Here is a 23599-nt window from a genome sequence, read left to right as displayed (position 1 = left end):
CCCACTAGGCCATTCCTTTGGTGAGGTGAAGGTGAAGAGAAGAGTTTTCTAGGGTTGTGGTTGATGGTAGTAAGGCTGGTTCTACACTTTTTAATAAGCCCCAGTAGAAGGTTTTGAGTCCTAATTATTATTTATGGCCTTTAAGAGCATGACCTCGGGGCACCTGGGTGGCTCAGTTGGTTAAACATCTGACTTCAGCTCAGGTCATGATCTCACAGTTTGTGGGTTTGAGCTCCACGTTGGGTTCTGAGTTGACAGCTCAGAGCCTGGAGCCTGCTTCTGATGCTGTGTATCCATCTCTCTCTTCCCCTTCCCCGCTCATGTTCTGTCTCTCCCTCTAACAATAAATAAACATTAAAAAAATATAAGAGCATGACCTCAGCTTTAGACAGTAACCACAACTCTAGGGTAACAGAAAAATCCTGTGCAAGATTCCATTTAGCAGAAAGTGAGGAGGGGAAGAATAGAGACATTTTCAAATTTAGTAATTTTTTACTTAACAATTTGCATTGTTTAATGTGTATTATGTGAAGAAAATCTCAAGTCATTCAACTATTATGATTTTCCTAAATATCTTGGGTTATGTCATATTGTTAGAATCTACCTGGCTTCTGTTCTCATTTATTAATTTAGTGTTATAGACTAGACCAAGGCACATGAAACTGCTACCCTGTTCTCCTTACCTTGCTGCCTGATCCAGATCCCATGACCTTGACCCCACTTTTGTCTTGTCACTAAGAGCAGGTCACTATTCCTTGATGAGAAGAAACGGAGTTCGGTGATACCAAACAAGACAAATGGGATCATGCCTCCTACGATCTCCTTTCTTACCACAGCCTACATAAACAGGTGTTTTTTTTTCTTGTTTCGGGGTCCAATATGGTGAATCACAAGATTATTCACACTCAGCCACAGCCTCGACTTGCCACAGATCCCACTTGGCCTCTTGTGTGCTCAGGAAGGGCATCCGGTGCATCAGCTTCACTAAACTCCAATGCCAGAGCGTGACCTGTCACTACATTCTGCCTATGTCAATTCACTAAGATTTCTTTTACCAGCAATAACAACAGGCATACACTGCAATATTTTTAAAACTGTGGTAAAACACATATACATATGGAGAAAATGTACTGTTTCAACTATTTTTTAAATTTAATTTAATTTTGAGAGGGAGAGAGTACATGCTAGTCCACAAGTCGGGGAAGAAAGGCAAAGGGAGAGAAAAAAAGAGAGAAGGAGAAAATCTTAAGAATCTGACTTGGGGTTCAATTTCATGATCATGAAATCATGACTTGAGCCAAAATTGAGTTGGATGCCCTTGTTTCAACCATCTTTAAGCATACAATTCAATGGTATTAAGTGTATTCAAAGTGTTGTATAACCATCACCATTATTCATTCCCAGAATGTTTTCATCATCCCAAACAGAATTTCTGTATCCATTAGACAATAACTTCCATTCTCTCCTCTCTCCAGTTCCTGGATACCTCCACTTTCCGTCTCTGGGAGTCTGTGTATTCTCAATATTTTGTATAATATTAATGTTTTTTCCAAGGCTTACTCACCTCTGGGTACACTGATCATTAAGTGTCCAGACTTTTGGGGGGGGAACATCTATCTATCTATCTATTTATCTATCTATCTATCTATCTATTTATTTACTTTAAAAGAGAAAGCATTCATGAAAGCAGAGGAGGTACAGAGAGAAACAGAGAGAGAGAAACAGAGAGAGAGAGGGAGAGAGAGAAAGAATTCCAAGCAGGCTCTATGCTGTCAGTGCAGAGCCTGATGTGGGATTCCATCTCATGAACTGAAAGATTATGACCTGAGCTGAAACCAAGAGCTGGACACAGAACCTCCTTAACCACTCAGGGACCCCAGAATGTCCAGATTTTTGAAGCAGGAAAATAAAAGAGAGTACAGCTAACTTAAGAAAAGTTTACAAATGCATGCTTCCCCCAGAAAGAGAGGCAGGAACTCAGGCTGTAACTACAGCACAACTGTAGAGAACTGGGCTTCCTAGGACTGCTAACTTCATGATGTTTGCTATTTGTTTGTATTGACTACATCATATTTTAAAAATTTTTTTAGCATTTATTTATTGCTGAAAGACAGAGAGAGACAGAGCATGAGAAGGGGAGGGGCAAAGGAGGAGGGAGACACAGAATCTGAAGCAGGTTCCAGGCTCTGAGATGTCAGCACAGAGCCTGATGCGGGGCTTGAACCCCCGAACCATAAGATCATGACCTGAGCCGAAGTCGGACGCTTAACCAACTGAGCCACTCAGGCACCCCAACTGCATCATATTTTTAATATAAAGAAATTATGTCACTGGAAAATCATCAGTGTTACTAATAAACAGAAGAAACTATGAGCATTGATAGAATTTAGACATTGTTATTACATTTTGGCTAGAAACTATTGCATGCAGTTTGTGTGCAAAAACCCAGCTTTTGTTTTTTGTAAAAAAAGTGATTAAGAAGTATTAGCAAGGTACTAAAGACTACCAGGAGACTGAGATTTTTTTTCCTACGTTAAAAAGATTCAGAGATTCATATCAGTAGATTTATATCAATAGACTACTAAAGTGATTTCAAGGACCGCTAGTGTCAAACGGTTAATATTATGGGCAGTACTACTTTGTGAATGTTTTACCCTTTTTGTCATGTTTCCCTTGTGTTATGTAGGTCTTCCACACTTACTTAGCCTAATAAAAATTACCTATATGCTTGTAGTGAGAAGGAACGTCAAAAAATATCTTTCATAATTTCGTTTCTTTTGGAATCATATTTCTAAAATTATTTTCCTATTGACTTAATTATCAAGAAAAAATTTTCAAGTGCTTAGATCAAAGATTATTTGAATTTATCAAGGCTTAAAAGGTTAAAAAAAGAGAAAGAAAGAAAAAGCATGTTAATCCCTCTTTAATAATTCAAGATTTCAGTGATCTGAAAGTATAGGGGGAAAAAAATCACCTGAGTAATAAAGCATGCATCATTTGAATGGATTAAAGTTCAGATCACTGCAAATCGGCTTATTTTTCATCCATCACCATGGATACAAAAGGACAGCTGAAGTGCAGGCATCTGACATCACAAGCGTGCCCAAACAGGCCCAGGAGGAGAGCTGAGCCAGTGCCACAAAGGACAGAAGAAAAGCAGTGAGGGGAGGGGAGAAAGATGCAGAAGGAAAGGGTCATTGTTAAGACGATGAATCAGAAGTTCAGTTGGGAGGATTAAATATGGGCAGGCTCAAGGCCATCTGAGGAGCTTGGAGACCAGCAGTTGTTTATACCGACCTTTTAATACCTTCTTAGCCAGAAATAGAAACAGACAGGACTGAAAGAGAAGGTATATCAGATAATTCCCTACTCAAACAGCAGTTTCGATAATTTCTTTTATGTTCTTCTTATGTTTAGCCTTTAATTTAACCAATGTTCTAAAGCTTTGACCTGCCTGGATCACTTATTATTATAAATCATTCCCCAAAGTTATTGAGGACTCTGAATAACTGCTTGAAAGACAGTGGAGCCAAGTACCCAAAGGACAGTAGAAAGTGGTAAATATTGAGAAAAATTACTATTTGGGGTATTAAGTCCTTTTCCATAAAAAGATACAAGTTTTACTTTAATTTTTTATTAACCTAAAATTGCATTTCCTATCAAAAGGCCTTCCATCTCTTCTCGGGTTGCTGCATAGCAGATAAGGACCTGAACTCAGGAACACTGGATTCTGAGGTGTGTTGGTAAAAGGTTTGTTTAAACAACCAATTCTCTGGGGAAGGTCCAGATTTATAGCATTTGCTGATTCATGTGGTGTAAATATTTTCACCATGGCTGATTTCCAGCTACCAACATGGCGTCAGCTGGCTTGCAATATCTTTGAAGATGTAACAATTGGGTCTTATGAGCCAGTGCCAGCAAGCTCTAGCACGCTAGGGACTGGGTCCTGTACCAGCTCTGATGCCAGCTTGTGGTGAGATTTTGAGCACCTCACTGGGCCTTGGTTTCCTTGCCAGATGAAGGGGTTGGAACTGGGTTTAAAGTCTAATTATTAACATTCTGCATCAGTTTGCCCTGGGGTTTGAGAGAGGATCCTGGGAGCTGCTTTTGGAGGCAGGTGTTTGAGAGATGCTGAGCTGTTAGGGTTCTATCTCCTCACATCCACATCAACTTTGCAGGCCCATCTTGACTTTTTCATGGAGTATTTTCGGTTTCTATGTAAGGCACTTTTTCAAGAGAAGCTTTTATTACTAAGGAAAAAAATCAGAAAGCATTGAATAATCGATCTGAAAGACCCCCTTCCATTTATGAAAATCGATGATACTATGAAAGTTAAAATGTGAGTAAAACACCAAGATAATGATGTCTGTGGATAGTACTGGACTTTCTCTTTCTTGGTTAAATCTTAAACACTGGTTGAAAGAGTCAACCATATTTGAATGGAATTATATCCATCGGATCATAGACTTTTTAAAATAAGAAGGATCTTAGAGATGACTTCCTCCAAGCATTTTCAAATATGCCCAAAGGGTTCATCAGAGCCCCCTCAGAAAATGCCTCTGTGTGTGTACATGAATGTGCATGAACAAATGCATACACTGAGCATGTGTGCATTAAACATACTGCAACCCACTTGTGGCCCCTCCCCTTCACACTCCTGTGCCCCTTTCAATAGAGAAGCAGCTCATATACTTCCTGTTTTTGAAATATTGGGCTTCCATTACAAGATGTCTTTTGAGGACATACTCCTGGGGGGAGGGGGAAGAAGTAAAGACAACCGATTTATGCCATTTGCTTTGTTTAACAGACCAGAAACCAAGCTTTAACGAAAAGGAATACGTTGTCACTATCCCACAACCAGTAACTGTGTCATGCCTGGAATTCAGGTCTCTAGGTTTCCAGACCAATATTTCCCTTTCAGAAGCTGGCTACCTGGGAACAGTACTTCCCATTATATGCCTCTGTGTAAATAATCTAATCCTATGTTGTCCCAATAGGGTAGTCACAACCCACACGTGACTCTTCAGTACACAAAATGTGGCTAGTCTGAATTGAGCTGTGCTGCAACTGTAAAATACACATGGAGTGTCAAATTCTTAGTAAAAAACAATAGTGTGAAATAGTTCATTGATAATTTAAAAATATTGATTACATGTGGAAATGATAATACTTTAGATATGTTAAATAAAATAAGTGGGAAATTTAACTTCATTTTTAAAACTTATTTTGATGTGACTACTATACAATTTAAAAATAAATACGTGGCTTGTGTTATGTTTCTATTAGACAAATCTGATTTAACCTAAGTGTCAATTTCCACACCAATTAAAAGTAGAAAATATCTGCCCTTCTAATTTCTCAGGGTTGTTTTAAAATCAAATGAAGTAATCTTTGTGAAAGTGCTATGAAAAATGCTACTCGAATATAAGATCATACTTTGAGGCATTTTAACTTTGCTTGGTTACCTATTGTGTTAATTGTTCCCTGGAAGGCAGTAGAAATTTTGTGGAGGTTTTTATTTGCTGTTGTTTATATGTTTTGGGGACATGGAGGTCGGGGAGGAGGTAGTTAGTAGTGTAGGCTACAAATGTTATAATGAACACGTTCATTCAGTCTTATTTATATGCTGTGTGTGTGCTGAGCCTATCTACTCATTAGCCTCAGTGAAGAGCCATATAGATCGTAGATGCTACTTGCATGTAGTGAGAATATCAGTTTGAGTGACAGACCTCAGAATCCTCCTGAGAAAGAACTTCTCCAAAGGAAAGAGCCAAGCATGGCTAACCTGATCAAGAGCTGTCAAAGAAGGTAGTGTCTGACTATAGCACATTGACCTGTTCAAATCTATACCAGCCCAGCTCCCTACTGTTTGTGACATATGCAGGAGAAATGAAAGCACTGTTTCACTAACTCATATAAAACATCTGGGCATAACAAATGTCTTAGTTCAGTCTGCTATAAAAAAACTACCATAGCATACTCTGGGTGGGTTAAACAACAGATATTTATATCTCACAGTTCTGGAGGCTGGGAAGCCCAAGATCAAGATGCCCAGAGATCTGGTGTCTGGTGAGGACCCAATTCCTGGCTTGCAGATGGCTGACTCATTGTATCCTCACACGTCATTTATAAGAATAAAGGGTGCTATCCTACACTGTTGGTGGGAATGTAAACCGGTGCAGCCCCTCTGGAAAACAGTGTGGAGGTTCCTCAAAAAATTAACAATAGAACTCCCCTATGACCCAGCAATAGCACTGCTAGGAATTTACCCAAGGGATACAGAAATGCTGAGGCATAGGAGCACGTGTACCCCAATGTTCATAGCAGCACTCTCCACAATAGCTAAAACATGGAAAGAGCCTAAGTGTCCATCAACGGACGAATGGATCAAGAAGATGTGGTTTATCTATACCATGGAATACTCCATGGCAATGAGAAACAATGAAGTCTGGCCATGTGTAGCAACATGGATGGACCTTGAGGGTGTTATGCTGAGCGAAATAAGTCAGGCAGAGAAGGACAAATATCATATGTTTGCACGTATAGGAGAATTAGGAGGAACTTGACGGAGGAACAAGGGGGAGAAGAAGGGCGGAAATGGTGGGGGAAAGGGAGAGAGGCAAACCATGAGAGACTCTTGAATGCTGACAAAAACTGAGGACTGGTGGATATTGGGGGGAGGGGGTGATGGGCATGGAGGAGGACACTTGTGGGGATGAGCACTGAGTGTTATGTGGAAACTAATTTGACAATAAACTATTTGTAAAAAAAAAAAAAAAGAATAAAGGGTGCTAATCCCATTTATAAGGGCCTCATCCTCATGATGTGATTATCACCCAAAGACCTCATCTCTCAATACCTCACATTCGGGGTTTGATTTCAACACATACACTTTGGGGGGGGGCACAAACATTTAGTCTATAACAGCAAGTAACACTTCACTAGGATCCACCTAACAGAAAGTAACCCATAAGGAAGGGGGCATTTCACTTTTACCTCTAAAGCTTGGTTCTGGGGGCTCCTGAGTGGCTCAGTCGGTTAAGCGTCCAACTTTGGCTCAGGTTATGATTTCACGGTTCGTGGGTTCGAGCCCTGCATCGGACTCTGTGCTGACAGCTAGCTCAGAGCCTGGAGCCTGCTTCTGATTCTGTACCTCCTCTCTCTCTCTCTCAGAAATAAATAAAACATTAAAAAAAATTTAAAGCTTGGTTCTAGAACACTAGACCAGTCAGGATACTGTCAAGAAACCACACTAGATTTGTTTATTTATATTTATTTATTTTAAATATTTATTTCTTTTTTGCGAGAGAGAGAGAGAGAGAGAGAGAAAAAACAGGTGTATGTGTTAGCGGGGAAGGTACAGAGAGATGGGGGACAGAGTATCAGAAACCACACTAGGTTTTTTTGTTTATTTTAAATATTTACTTATTTTTGAGAGAGAAGGAGAGAGTGAGAGAGAGAGAGAACAGGCACACGAGTGCATTAGCAGAGAAGGTACAGAGAGAGGGGGGACAGAGGATCCGAAGCAGGCTCTATGCTGACAGCAGAGAGCCTGATGCGGGGCTCACAGAGAATTGGTATACAGGTGTTGAAAGGCTAAAAGATCACAAAGAGAACACTTAGGTAATCTAGATATTTGTAACTGAAGAAAGGAGTTAACCTGTGTAGTTAAGAGAACAAAATAATTGGGGTTGGTGGTCACTGGAGCCTAGGAACTCAGAGAAAAGGCCCCACAGGGTTGGTATCTATACTCCTACGGGGAGCTCTAACCGTGTATATCTAGCAGCAGCAAAAGACATGTTAAGAGTAGAGCCAACTGCTGGTGCTGTAATAACACTGACAGAAGCAGGGACATCAAGAAGGAACTTCTTTCTCACCAACTCCCACCTTCCAACCTTTCCGTAATGCCTCCTACTGTCAGAACCTAGCAATGAGCTCACTAGCAAGGGGTCTGGGCAATGCAGCTTGTTGAGTCCTAGCCCCAGCTCTATATAATAGAATATAGAAAGGCAGGGTAGCATCTTAGAAATGGTAGGCATACTTCTGGCATTATTCCAGTTCAACTTTGGTAGTCACAGAGTGGTGGTGCTCAGTGAACCAGTGACAACCACCAGTGGAAACTGCTGTGTTCCGGAAAGAAATGGGATAGATTGTCACATGATATAGCAGTGGCCCTGCTGTCTTTCCTAGCAAGGACTGCCAGTGAAGGTAGATGTGTTTGTAAGTATGAGACAGGCTCTGGGAGGTCCCAGAAATTGTGGGAAAGTCTTCTGACAGTAGGTGTACTGTAAATCAGAAGGGATCAAATGTCAACAATATTTGGTTGATAGTATCTATGTTTACAGCCTGGAGAACTTATAATTACATATATTCTTCTTAGATGAATTTTAAATTAAGTTTGCTAGACTGGTCTACAAACCTATATCGATAAAATTGTCATCATCATTTTTGGGGACTTTTTTCGGTTTTGTCTAGTAGTCCTTTTTCTAGTAGCAGCATTCCAGTTTTCCTTTGGAGAAACACCTCTCTCAGCTCTTCTGGGAGAACAGGAAAATTCAGGAGACTTGATGACACCCTTTCCACCTTCTCCACCCCCAAACTACTTGGCCACAGTAATTAGTACATGTTCAGGTATAAGCAATCAGAATAAATAATACCAGGATTTCTATTGGACCAATAAGAAAAGAGGGGTTCTTTTCCCCATGGGGTTGCTAGGTGAATAGAGTATAAGTTTGGAGCTTTGATGTTAATTCCTGGCTTTCCCTAAAGCCTGTCTTATATAAAAGCTTTTTCTATGGAAGTACAAGCAAAAGAGAAAACAAAAAAAATTTTTTAATAAAATTTTTATGACATTCAGCATATGGATCTAACTATATCTAGAGATAGGTCGGCTTCTAGATTTTTCTATTATATAAGTCAATGTATTTTTTTAAACTAAGACATTTAAAAAGTTGAGGTAACGCTCACATATAGTTAAAAACACCTATCTTAAATTCACATTTTGATGAGTTTTGATAGAGGAAACATTCTTTTAACTCCACCTCAGTCAAGATGTAGCATATTTACAATACTAAAAATCTCTTTCATTCCCCTCCCGTCAATACCTACTCCCATCCCGATTGCTGACTATTCTGATTTTCACTAGTATAAATTAACTCTGTTTTTGAACTAATTATTAGTGGAAATATACAGAAAATATTCTTTTGTGGTTGACTTCTTTTGCTCAACATACCTTTGAAATTCAGCATGTTCATCAGTAGTTAATTCTATTGATGACCAGCATTACATTATAAGGATACACATTTAAAAAATTTATGCTCCTGTTGATGGATATTTGGATTGTTTCCTGTTTTATCTAACATGAATAAAGCTGCTATAAACACTGTTGATTAAATATTTTTTGGATATATGCTTTTGTTTCTCCTGTGTAAATACCTAGTAAAATTATTAGGACATGTTAGAGATATGTGTTTAACTACATAAGAAACACCATCTGCATTTTTACCTGGATGTCCCATTGATACCTCAAACATAGTTCCCAAACTACTTATTACTCTCCTTTACCTCACACTTGAATTCTGTACTCACTGTCTTGGTGAAGGGTGCCAGGTGTCTTAGCCAGGAATCAGAATATTTGTCAATTAAAATTAAAAATTACCTAGCACATTAAATTATAATAACTTAATAATTATGTAATATTAATTAAAATTATCTAGCATATTTATTGTAAATTTAAAATATAGTCACCAATTTTAATAGAATTTCCTATATATTATTTTCAGTAAAGAACAGGCAATTGTCTACTAAGAAAATTGTATTGACATTCTCCCTTTCAAATATAACAATGTGAATACAAATAGAATTATGATTTCCTTCAATCCTATTTCTACTTCTTTGGAGATACCATTTAATCTATAGGTCAAATTACTTAGAGATATAATTGTGGAGTAATGAAATCTGAAAACATGTATAAAAAACTAGCTTAACCCAACTTTTGATTTAGATCTTTTCATGCAAAACAAAAGCAAAAAACCCCCACATTCAAATAAATTCTATGAAATTGAGAAACTATTAATGATTTACTCACCAATTATGAAAGAAGAAAAATACTTGTAAATACCTCAATGGTTTTCTTTCTCTACTAACAAAATAATTAACTTGTAAATTTCATCTAACAATCATCTAATAATCAAAGGGTACCAGCTTTCTGTACTGCAAAGGCAAATAATAGCAATCAATTAGACTCAGTTTGTTTTTATAAGATTAAATCACTGTCTGTGTCTCCAATTTTATTGTTATTTACACCTGACTCATTCTCCTAAGCCATTCAATTTCTTTTAAATACCTAACATGTTAGATACTGTTTAAAAGTTAGTATTATATGCTGACAACCCACTATTTACCTGTGATTTCTTCTTTTTCTTTTTTTTTTTGAAAAAAAAATTTAATGTTTATTTACCTTTGAGAGAGACAGAGAGAGACAGAGAGTGAGTGGGGGAGGGACAGAGAGAGAGATGAATCTGATGCAGGCTCCAGACTCTGAGCTGTCAGCACAGAGCCTGACGCAGGGCTTGAACTCGTGAGGTGTGAGATCATGACCTGAGCTGAAGTCTGACTCTTAACCAGCTGAGCCACCAAAGCACCCCTTACCTGTAATTTCTTAGTAAGTTTAAATTTTTCTAGCAATACTTGCACAAGAAGTTAGATTGAAAAGTTTTAAATTTTGTAGTCTCATCTTTCTGGGTATAATATATAAAATTGTGACTGTGCTTTTTTTTTTTTAAGAAGTATTAAATGAACAACCGAACTTTAGCTAAGGATAATTATACTGGTGTGCTTTCTGAGACATGATTATTTATAGTATGCCCCTTCTAAAATGTAGTCATTGTAATTTCTGGATTGTCTAGAGTTGGAAAGTCTACCTATTAATTTTATGAAACTTCTGACACACAGTTCAAACTTCTGTTTCTCTATGCAGAAAATGAGACTAATTTTATTGGTAAGGACATCTAGGAAGATTTTAATTAATATTGTCTGTATTATCACATGGTATTAAGAAAGGCAATCGAAGTCTTGTAGAAAATGAACATTCAGTTAGCAATATAATTAATCTAGAGATACTGCAATTATCAGTATAAGCCCAAAATATTAAAAATAAAACTTCAAAGTCCCTAATGATCATTAGTATAATTCCTTTCATAAACATAATCTTTAAAAACAATATGAAGTTTGATTCCTGTTAGAATCGTAAGAATCAAAGTACATAGAAAAATGTACTTTGGTTGGCTTGGGTTTTTTTTTCTGAAAAGCAGAATTCTATGAAGTATAATGGAATGAGATATCAAATAGTATTATCTTAGAAAATCTAATCCTATCAAAATGATTATATCAAAACCAGGTAACATCATATAAAAATTTAGAAATTATCTCATACTTTGCGATAACTTAAAAAAAATTAGTTCAATAAGCTGGGTTTACTTATGGAGATTTAGAAGTCCTTTGGGTCTTTATTCAAGGTGAAATAAATTGATAGTCACTGTTACTCCTAACATCATAGAGTGAATAAAACTGCACATTATAAATACTTTGAAAAGGGGTTACATACAATAAGACATTTTTTTTGGAGCAACCTTTCAAATACTTTCTTGCTTTCCAGCAATTCTATTAACCTGTAGGTGAAACACATTAAAGGTGTTAAATTTGAAGCCTGGAATTTAGCTGGCCTAGGCTTGATTCTTGTCCCTACCACTTACTACTTAAGTTATCTCCTGGCAGATTCTTTCTTCTGTCTGAATCTGTTTCCTCAGGTATAACAATGAATAACAATACCTGTCTTGAATCAGGAATGAAGATGGAATGAGATTATATTGCCTAGCATATTGCCAGTGCAAAATAAATGTCAGTTTTCATTCTCAGTTGTCATTGAGTGCTAACAACCTTCATTTGACTTTTTGGGGAGAGACGTTTGTGTTTTTTCATCTCAAAACGTGCACATGTTTCTTGACCCTTTGCCATTTCCTTTAAAAGTACTCCATCAAAGTGTTAATTAAACTGCATAATATTAACCCTAACGAGTCTTTAATAATTAGCGAGCTATTGTATAGAAGAGTACTAGCAAATTTAAACTGATGAGAAGTTACTTAAGTGCACTTTAGGTATTACTCACCTTTATTTTTCACTAATAGACAATTGCTATCTTCTGCTTTCTATACAGAAAATTGCACTTAATTACAGTAGTGTTTAGGTGGGTTAGTCTGTAACTTGAAGTAAAATATATTGACAGGATAAAATGAAAGCTTTGAAATAGTGTGAAGTTGGGAAAACGAGGTCAAGAAACAGAATTACCATAATTCATGTGAGAAGATTGATTAGAATTTGCCTTCAGACTTCAGGATTTAGATTCTCTACAGAATGGAGTTAAACCCCAGTTTTCAAGAAATTACCAATGGCGAATAAAACGGCGTTCGGTGTTAAGCCATCTTGATAATCAGAAGACTCAGAAAGGCTTAAAATCACCTTCACCAAAGAGGGGATTTTTTTTTAAACTTTCTTTACCTCCTGCAATTAATGCCGTTTAATGCACTGTCAATTGTTTAAAGGGGAAAATATGCCATACTGCAGTTCTCAATAGTTTACTGACAAGCGCCACAGACATTTGCTTAAAAAAACAGCAACAACAGAAACAAAACTGTTCAAACGTCTCAAAATCATTCCACCTCTAATCCGTTCCAAAATCTAAAAAATCACCTTCAAGCCAAACTCAGGGCGCATTCATGATTTACCTACGGAAGGAGCATTAGTACACTAATTCCACCTACTCCTGAAATTAAGCAATCTCAGTGCTAAGACCGAGAAGTAATTGGCTATTTGTTTATAATTTCTTTATAATTTAAAATCAACTGATTTCCAAAAGGAATTCGAAACAACTTTCAATATTTTCAATCACGCATTTGCCAATTTCTACAATTTATTACACCACTGCCCTTCCCGCTCCACCCACACCCTGCCCTCAAAACCCAAGGCCCCTGCATCCCCCCACTTTGCCCAGCACTGCCTAAAAGGCCCAGGCCCTTGGCCGGGCTCGAGCGCGAACCACTTCCCTAACACTCGGTTGCCACTACAGCTAACGCCGTCAACCAATGGCTGCCTTCTCCTGTACTTATCGTCCCGCCTTCCGATTCCACTGAAGCCAATAGAAATGGTCACCTGGTGCCGGAGGCCAATGGGAGATTGGGGGGCGGGCATCATTGGCTGCAGCCGCGCCGCAGTGCAGTGTGGGCCTCCGTCTCCGTTACCCTGGTGCCCAAGTCGCCGCGCCGGCGCTGCCAAGGAGCTGCGGTCCCCGCCCCTACTTTGGTCCTGCGTTCAAACTTCCCGCACCCGGGCAGTCCCGACTGGCGCCCGCCCCGCAATCTTCGCAGCAGCCAGGCACCCACTTTAAGACGGCGAGACTCTGAAGAAGCCCCGCGGGGAGTTTGATCGGCGGAAAGAAGGCAAGGAGGCGGGACGCCGCGACGGAGCTGGGGAGGGCCGGGGCGGGTTGCGGGGTGGGCTTTGGCGTGGGCGTGGAGATTGGGGAGTTGGGGGTGCGAAGTGAGGCTGGGACTGGAGCGTGGAGGGCTGGCCTTTCGTGGACGGAGGCCTGCGAGTTAGGGCGGGGAGGATGAAAGGATTAGGGATGCGGAGGGTTTGGGGGCGCGGGTAGAACGGAGTCCTAGGAAAAGATGTGAAGAGCTGGAAATGGGCCTGGAGGATGGGAGGATTACCAACAGGTGGGGGATTGGGAAGTTGGGAGGAGACGGAGCTGGGGAAAGGTTGGTTATTTGTTGGAATTAGGAAGAGGAGGAAGGGAGCTCATTGCAAGAGGATCTAGAGAAGGGGTTAGGAAACCCTTGGAGGCCTGTGGCGACTGAAGATGGGAAAGGAGGCCTTGAGGCTTTCGGTATCTCTGGGATAACAAATTCGAGATTAAGACTATGGTTGGAGTGGAAAGACCCATTCATTTGTCCGGCCTGTGAAATTGTTAACATGGCCTTCAGGATGAGAGGAGAAAAGATGTTTGGCAAAAAATGCGCCTACTGGGCATAGGTGAGTGAGAGTGCCAAGGTACTTGGTGTTTTATGTTGGCAGGACCAAAGGTGGTGAAGATCATGGGTCCTGAGTTTAAACATCTCTCATACACTTTGTGACCTTGGATGAATTACTGGCATCAATTAGTAACGAATTACTGGCTAGTAAGAGATTACTAGGGGCATATATGTTTTTTCTATTTGGGAATGGGAGTGGTAGGTATTATGAGGATTAATTTATTGAGATGTTCCTACTTATACTTAGGTAAATGAAAAAAGTGGGTGGTTCTGTTAAAGTGGATTTCTCTTTGGAATTTGGTTTGTGTGAACAATTCGATGGGCTGCATTTACTGGAGATTTTCTTAATCTTTTCCTTTGTTGACCCTCCTCTGAAAGTCTGAAGAAAGTTTTGGCCCCCCTCCCTAGGAAAATACACTTGGGCACATACATGTTACGCCCGTCCTTTACCTTCAGGTTAAGAACTTCGATTAGATATATCTTTGAGATCAAAAGTCATCCTTTAAATTGTTGTTGTTATTATTATTATTGTTTTGGTGTAGGGGGCTACATATGGTTTGGAAAAAAGGGTACAGTTCTGGAGAGAGTTTACTTTCTTTAGCATGTTGTTATTTTAATCCATATTTTTTTCCAGTTACAGTTCCACACTTGTATATTACTATTCTATTTCACTTTGGGCTTTGTTGCATGTTGACTTATATGTTTATCCAAACTCACAGTGGGAAAGAAGTTTGTTTTGAGATTCTGAATTGACAAAGCATCATTTCAAATACCAAAAAGTACTCGGTGACTTTGGAAAAGAGATTTTTCTTATTTTGTCAGTCATGTATTTTCCTTTCTTTTTTTTTTTTAATTTTTAATGTTTTATTTATTTCTGAGAGAGAGCGCGCAGCATGAGCATGGGAGGGTCAGAGAGAGAGGGAGACACAGAATTGGAAGCAGGCTGCAGGCTCTGAGATAGCTGTCAGCACAGAGCCCGACGCAGAGCTTGAACCCACCAAGCATGAGATCATGACCTGAGCTGAAGTCGGAGGCTTAGCTGACTGAGCCACCCAGGCGTTCCTCTTTCTTTTTTTTTTTTTAATTTATTTATTCATTTTGAGAGAGACAGAAATGGTGTAATTGGGGGAGGGGCAAAGAGAGGGGGAGAGAGAATCCCAACCATACTCCTCGCTGTCTCTGCAGAGCCCAGCCCCATGCAGAGCTGAATCTCACCAACTGAAAGATCATGACCTGAGCTGAAATTAAGAGTTAACACGCTTAACCAGCTGAGCCACCCAAGCGCCCCAGAGTCACATCTTTTCTGTGAAACAATCATGGAACAGTGTAACACACAGAAGTCTATTAGAAGATGCTGTTCTCTTGGGGCACCTGGGTGGCTCAGTCATTTAAGCATCCCACTCTTGATTTCTGCTCAGGTCACAATCCCAGGGTCGTGAGATCTGGTCTCTGATCTGTCTCTTCACTGAGCGTGGAATCTGCTTGGGATTCTCTCTCCCTCTGCCCCTCCCTGGCACACACACATGTGCGCACGCGCTCTCTCTCTCTCTCTCAAATTAAAAAAAAAAAATGAAAACGAAGATGCTCTTCTCGCACCTGGTTTTTCTCCTGCATGTTAGTACTCATTTTCTTTGTGGAGTGCTCCTCCTCTGCTCATCATTTAATTATTGTGTTTCCTCATAAGTTAGTCTGCTTTCTCTTCACTCTGTGTTCTTTTTTTGGCTGACTTCATCCTCAGGCTTCTGGTAGTCTTGGCTTCTACCGTCTATATTTTATGAATATACTCTCAATTTTTATCTCTATCCTGGAACTCTTGAATTAACTCTAAATTTGTATAGCTAATTTTTGATATTTCCACATAGATTTCCCATAGGCATTCTGAACTCTGTCTGATATTAAACCATCACCTTTCCCCACCAAACCTATCCTATTGAGTGGTACCGTATTTATCCAATTTTGTAATTCCAACTTTGGAATTCATTTAGGTGGTTCTTTTTTTCTCATAGTCCACATACAATCTGTCACCTAGTCCAGTTTGTTTTACTTGATAAACATTTCTTAATTCTGTACTTTACATCTCTAATTACCCACGTTAGTTCAAACCACTATCATTCGTCTCCTGATTTCAAGAACAGCTGGTCTTTTGCCTTCAGCCTTATTGGCCTCCAATTCTTGGGTTGGAGATGGATCTTTGTAAATGTCAGATCTGGTCATTTTAATCCTAGAAGATCTTTTGTTTCCAACCAACTTCTTTGTGTGATATAAAGGTCCTTCTTGTTATGGTCTCTTTGACTTGGTATTGTTTCATTTAGTACTTAGTCACTACCCCCCAGCCAATGCAGTCATTCTAAACCAGCATTGTCTAAAAGAAATATAATGTGAACCATATACAGAAGTTAACATTTTTTTCAGGAGCCACAGTAAAATACAAACAGTGTGAAATTTTAGTAGTATATCTTATTTAACCCAATAAATTCAAAATACTATTTTAACATATGATTAATATTTAACAATATTATTAAGGAGATATTTTATGTCCTTTTTTATGGACTAAGTTTTCAAAATTCCATGTGTATTTTACACTTACAGCATATCTCAATTCTGACTACTAGCTAGCTCAGAAGCCACTATATTGGATAGCACATTGTATACTATTTGCAGTTTGATGGTATGCCACACTTACCTAATGCCTTTTACTTTTGTACATTCTGCTTCCTCTTACTGAAATTGGGTCTTCTCTCACTAACTGCTTTCTTTTATTAACCTCGTCTACCATTACCCAACTCCCACCCTGCCTCCCCCCCCCCCCCATAACAACCCACAAATACACATCATGTGCATAACCTCTGCTAATACCGAAAGATTTAATTTAGGCCTTATCTCCTTTGGAATTCTCCCCAAACTCCCTCTGTCCTCTAATCTTAGTTGTTTCTTCTTCTTTTTTTAATTTGAGAGAGAGAGAGCTCCCGTTAGCAGGGGGAGGAGCAGAGAGAGGGGAGAGAGAATTCCAGGTAGGCACTGTGCTGTGAGCATGGAGCCCAGAGTTCGACACAGGGCTCCATCTCACTAACCAAGAGACTATGACCTGAGCTGAAATCCAGAGTTGGATGCTTAAGCGGCTGAGCCACCCAGGCGCCCCTGTCCTCTAATCTTAGTTATAAGTTTACTTAGCCTGCTTTACTTTTTTTGTCATTTGTACTCATACTCTTGTATTATCTTTTTCTTCTTGTGTTGGAGTTTCTTAATAGTAGGCTATCAGTTGTATTTACTTAATCTTGTATCTCCATTCATAGTATTGTGGCTGGCACAGTAGGTGTTCAGTAAATGCTTTATGCATGAATGAATAAATATTCTGTGATGGTTTCATTTGACCGACCAGTCTTTGGGAATGCATATTGTAGTTAAGATGCTTTAATTTGACCCACTGTTTCAAAATGCTGTTTAAATGAAGCTGATTATGCCTTAAATATATACTGTGTAATGAAGCTGATTATGCCTTAAATATATACTGTGTAATGTATACTGTGATCTGACCTAGAGTCTAGAAAACCATACTTAAAATCTAAACGTAGTTTGATTTTAAAGCAAGAATAGGTGTTGTGTGGGGGTGCCTGGGTGGCTCAGTCAGTTAAGCATCTGACTTCAGATCAGGTCATGATCTCATGGTCTGTGAGTTCTAGCCCTGTGTAGGGCTCTGTGCTGACAGCTCAGAGCCTGGAGCTGCTTCAGATTCTGTCTCCGTCTCTTTCTGTCCCTCTCCCACTCACACTCTGTCTCTCTCTCAAAAATAAATTAACATTAAAAAAAGTAGGTGTTGTGTTAATAAAGGTAGGATAAAGAAATGCTGAGGGGATATCCTGGAAAATATGGGTAGAAGAGTGGAAAAACTACTTGGTTTTATCTGTTTCTAATAATTTTTTCTCCTTTATTTATAAGAGAGAAGTAGTTGCTGTTTTAGATGCAACAATATTGTTTTTACCTTTGTCTCATCTTCAGTTATTTCTATTCCTTTTTGAGGAGAGAGGTCTTATTTATATCTTTCTCTCTTAGTTTATTTTTATTTTACTCATCTAAATGCCTGTTTTTTGAGCTCTTTTATTTTTACTTTACTCATCTAGTTGCCTGTTTTTTGAGCTCTTTTGTTGGCAGCAGAGGTAGCCAGGCACCAATGTTTTATACAAAGAAGGCTGAACATGGGAAAATGACAGGAAATTAACAGTTCTTTGATTTTATATAGTTTTTTTTTTTCTTTAAGAACTTTTCTTAAAGTCACATGAATCAGATAATCATGATATTCCATATATAATAGTAGACTCTCTAGCTTAGGTCTATTTTTTGATTCATTTGAAACTTCATATAAGGAGGCATTCTGGTAGTGAATGGACTGATGGTCATCTTTTTCTGACCTGTTATGTGTGACCTATACTATTTGGGACTTTTTTAGAAATAAGTTTATTTTTTGATGATAAATGACACATTAGATTTTCTAGTTTTCTAGCATTGCCATAGTAGCACTCCTGGCCATTTTTAGAAAATAAACAATTCTTAGGAATTGAAATTAGGCAAGATTTGTAGTTTTTCTTTTTTGCTTTTGTCTAGTTACCCTTATATAGATAGGGAAAGCAAATGAACAACTGTTAATTCATTCTCAGTCAGAAAGAGTTAATTTAAATTAGCTGAAGAACTGTACGTGAAATATAAATCTTCAATGTTCTGTTAATCTAGGTAACTTTTCTCTTTCAAGAGAAAAGTTTGGATGTGGGATGTGAGGTTAAGAAGGAATCCATGATCCTTGGATTTGTGACATAAAATTTAGTAGATAGAGGTGTCATTTAATGAAATTAGAAAAGTAGGAAAGAGTGGGTGTAGGAAGAGGCCAAATCAAGATTTTGGTTTTGGATATGTAAGTTTGAAATTATTTTTAGATACCCAGGTGGAGTTGTCAAATACATAGGGTGGAGATGTGAATCTCGAAGTCAAAGTAAATGAAGTCTAAATGAGATCACCTAAGGAGAGAGTGTAAAGAAAAGAAGGCCAGTATGTGGTGCCTTGGGTTTTCCAACATTTAGAGATGAGGGGGCAGATTCAACAAAAGAGACTGAGAAGAGATAGTAAGAAAACCAGGAAAGCAGTTGGCTATGGGAGCTAAGAAAGAAAAGAGACTTTTGGGAAGGAGGGAGATAGTTATATGTTTCAAGTACTGCTGTAAGGTCAAGGATGAACAGGACGGAAAATTGGCTACTGGATTTAGCCAAGATGAAAGTCACTGTCTGTTTTGACAAAAGCAATTTCAGTGGAATAGTGGAGGTGAAAACCTGACTAGTGTGGATTCACCTTCTGGTTGGGAAAGTGGAGATAACATTCTAGATTCTAGATTATTAGTCCAAAGAGATTTACTGAAAAATTAGAGTAGAACAATTGCATCATAGATGCATTAGAATGTGGAGGTAACAAGAGCTTTATTAGAGCCTCCGTTGATAGGAATGGTCCTATACAGAGTGTAGAGTAGCAGGGGCAGTATCCTTGAGATAGAGAAGTATGGGAAGGGAGATAGGTGAAAGGCTTAGCTCTGAAAAGGAGCAGAAATACATCTTTAGTTTTAGTGGTGGGAGGGCAGCAGTATGGGATAGATGCTGATGGAGATGACTTCAGAGGTGAGGTAGTTCTAATCTGATTGTACCAAATGGATTACTCATCTGAGAGAAAGCTGTACAGTCATACTTCGTTTTATTGCACACTGATTTATTGTGCTTTGCATATACTACTTTTTTTTTATGATTTAAAGATTTGTGGCAACCTTGCATTGAGCCAGTCTACTGGCAGCATTATTCCAATATTATTTGCTCACTTTCTGTCCATCTCATATTTTCTTAATTCTCACAGTATTTCAGATTTTTTCATTTTTACTGTATTATGATCTCTGATTAGTTATCTTTGATGTTACTATAATTGTTTTGGGGTACCATGAACTGCACCCATGCAAGATTGGGTTTAATTGATTAATGTGTGTATTCTGACTGCTCCGCCAACCAGCCGTTCCCCCATCTCTCTTTCCCCGTCCTTGGTCCTTTCTATTCCCTGACACAGCAAGATTGAAATAGGCTTGTTAATAACTCTAATGGCCTGTAAGTGTCCCAGTGAAAAGAAGAGTCAGATGTCTCTCACATTAAATCAATAGCTAGAAATGAGTTAAGCCTAATGAGGAAGGCATGTCAAAAGCCAAGATAGGCCAAAAGGTAGGTCTCATGTATCAAACAACCAAGTTGCAAGTGCAAAGGAAAAGTTCTTCAAGGAAATCAGAAGTGGTACTGCAGTGAACACATGAAAAGAAAGTGAAACAGCCTTATTGCTGATATGGAGAAAGTTTTGGTGGTCTGGGTAAAAGATCAAACCAGCCATAACAATCTTGTAAGCCAAAACCTATTCCAGAGTAAAGCCCTACTCTTTTCAGTTCTGTGAAGGCCGAGAGAGTTGAGAAAGCTGGGGGGAAAAAAAGTTTGAAGCTATAAGAAGTTGACTCATGAGGTTTATGGAAAGAAACCATCTCCCTAACATCAAGCGCAAGGTTAAGTAGTAAGTGGTGATGTAGAAGCTACAGCAAGTTATCCAGTAGATCTCAGATAATAAAGATAGTGGCTTTACTAAACAACGGATTTTCAGTGTAGACAAAACACCCTTCTATAGGAAGAAGATGCCATCTAGGACTTTCATAACTAGAAAGGAGAAGTCAGTGCCTGTCTTCAAAGCTTAAGAGGATTCTCTTGGTACTGGCTAATGCAACTAATGACACTTTAAGTTGAACCAGTTTATTTGCCATTCTTAAAATTCTAGGGCCCTTGAGTATTATGCTAAATCTACTCTGCCTGTCCTCTATAAATGGAACAACAAAGCCTTGATGATAGCGTATCTGTTTACAACATGGCTTACTAAATATTTTAAGCCTACCATTGAGGCCTACTGCTCAAGAAAAAAGACTCCTTTCAAAATATTACTGCTCGTTGACAATACATCTGGTCATCCAAGAGCTCTGATAGGGATAGACAGATTCATGTTGTTTTCATGCCTGCTAATACAGTGTCCATTCTGTCCCCATGGATCAAGGAGTAATTTCGACACTCAAATCTCACTTTAAAAATACATGTTGTAAGACGTAGCTGCCATGCATTGTGATTCCTCTGATGGATCTGGGCAAAGTACATCGAAAACCTGGAAAGGATTCACCATTCTAGATGCCGTGAAGAACATTTATTTGTGGTCTATATATTAACAGTAATGGAAGTTTTAAACAAGCTGATTTCAACTCTCATGAATGACTTCAAGGGGGTCAAGACTTCATTGGAGGAAGTCATTGCAGGTGTGGTGGAAATAGCAAGAGAACTAGAATTAGAAGTGGAGCCTGAAGATGTGACTGTATTACTGAAATCTCATGATTAAACTTGAACAGAAGAGGAGTTGCTTCTTATGGATAAATAAAGAATGGTTTCTTGAGGTAGAATCTCCTCCAGGTAAAGGTGCTGTGAAGATTGTTGAAATGATAACAGAGGATTTAGAATATTATATAAACTTAGTTGACAAAGTAGTGGCAGGGTTTGAGAGGATTAACCCCAATGTTGAAAGAAGTTCTATGAGTAAAATGCTGTCAAACAGCATTGTATGCTACAGAAAAATCATTCATGAAAGAGTCAATCAGTGAGACAGACTTTATTGTCTTATTTTAAGAAATTACCACAGCTACCCAACCCTTGAGCAACTACCACCCTGATCAGTCAGCATGCATCAACATTATGGCCAGACTCTCCACCAGCAAAAAGATTATGGCTCCTTGAGAGTTCCAATGATAATTACCTTTTTTTTTTTTTTAGCAATGAAACATTTTTAAATTAAGGTATGTACATTTTTTAAAAAACATAATGCTCTTGCAGTATAGGTTAAACATTTATATGCATCAGGAAACCAAAAGAATTCATTTGACTATTTTTGTTGCAGTCTTCACTTTATTGAAATATTTGTTTTATTGTGGTGGTCTGGAACTAAACCTGCAATATATCTGAGGTGTGCTGTGTTCCTTTTCAAAGTTTATTACCTTAACTCTGTGACCTTAGAAAAATTATAATCTTGGGTAACCTAGTTTGTTTTTCTGGGGGTTTTCTTAATCTGTTCGAAGAAAGGAGTGATTCCCTGGTTTCCTTCTAGTGCTAAATTGGCATGTAATCTCATTAAGCTAGAGTATTTATTTTTATTTGCTTATACTTTTTTTTTTACTGAAGTACAGTTGACACACAGTGTTACATTAGTTTTAAGTATACAGCATAGCAACTCTATAGGTTATGCTATGCTTACTACAAGTGAAGTTACTGTCTGTCACCATACAATGCCATGACAATACCATTGACTAGATTTTGTATGCTGTCCCTTTCAACCCATGATTTATTCACTCTATAACTGGAATCCTGTACCTCTGGTTCCCCTTTACCCATTTTGCCCATCTCAGACACCCCACCCCTAGCCCCAGTAACCACCAGTTTATGGATCTCTTTCTGCTTTTTAAAAATTGGTTCATTTGTTTTGTTTTTCAGATTCCACATATAAGTGAAATCATATGGTGTTTGTCTTTCTTTACTTGATTTATTTCACTTAGCATAATATCCTCAGGGTCCATCTATGTTGTCAGAAATGGCAAGATCTCATTCTTTTTTATGACTGGGTAATACTTCATTGTATATATACCACATCCTCTTTATCCATTCGTCTGTGGATGGACACTTGGGTTGTTTCCATATCTTGGCTACTGTAAATAATGCTGCAGTTAACGTAAGGGTGCATATATGTTTTTAAATGAGTGTTTTTGTTTTCTTTTGGTAAATACCCAGTAGTGGAATATCTGGATTATGTGGTATTTCTATTTTTAATTTTTGAAGACTCTCCATACTGTTTTCCTCTGTGGCTGTACCAGTTTACATTCCTGCCAACAGTGCATGAGGGTTCTCTTTCTCCACATCTTTGCCAGCACTTGTAATTTTTTCTTCTTTGATACTAGCCATTCTGACTGTGAGGTGATACCTTATTGGGATTTTGATTTGCATTTCCCTGATGATTAGTGATATTGAGCATCTTTTTTTGTGTCTATTGGCCATCTGTCTTCGTTGGAAAAATTTCTATTCAGGTTCTTTGACTATTTTTTAATCGGATTGTTTGGTTTCGGGTGTTGGGTTGTATAAGTTATTTATATATTTTGGATATTAACCCCATAACAGGTGTACTAGGTTGCTTTTTTATTTATGGTTTCCTTTGCTGTGTAAAAGTTTTTATTTTGATGTAGTCCCAGTTAGTTTACTTTTGCTTTTTGTTTCACTTTCCTGAGGAGAAAAATTTAAAAGTGTTGGTATGGTCTGTATCGAAGAGATTATTGCCAGTATTTTCTTCTAGGAGTTTTATGGTTTCAGGTCTCACATTTAGGTCTTTATTATGAATTTATTTTTGTGCATAATGTAAGAAAATGGTCTAGTTTCATT

At 38.4% G+C, this 23599-nt stretch overlaps 1 protein-coding gene across 1 annotated transcript in view; it reads left to right on the top strand.

The window, feature by feature from the left end:
* Nucleotides 1–3154: 3154 nt before the first annotated feature.
* The window catches only part of LCA5 (lebercilin LCA5), a 94668-nt gene continuing 74223 nt past the window's right edge, over nt 3155–23599 (top strand). Inside the window, exons 1-3 of the mRNA XM_039216427.1 lie at nt 3155–3349; nt 3490–3557; nt 3667–3735. The gene's annotated coding sequence lies outside the window, so the exon portion shown is untranslated. The remainder of the gene's footprint in view (nt 3350–3489; nt 3558–3666; nt 3736–23599) is intronic.

Source organism: Hyaena hyaena, unplaced genomic scaffold, assembly GCF_003009895.1.
Source record: "Hyaena hyaena isolate Hyena2069 unplaced genomic scaffold, ASM300989v1 scaffold_633, whole genome shotgun sequence".
Taxonomy (NCBI): domain Eukaryota; kingdom Metazoa; phylum Chordata; class Mammalia; order Carnivora; family Hyaenidae; genus Hyaena; species Hyaena hyaena.
This window is presented reverse-complemented; position numbering and strand designations above follow the sequence as displayed.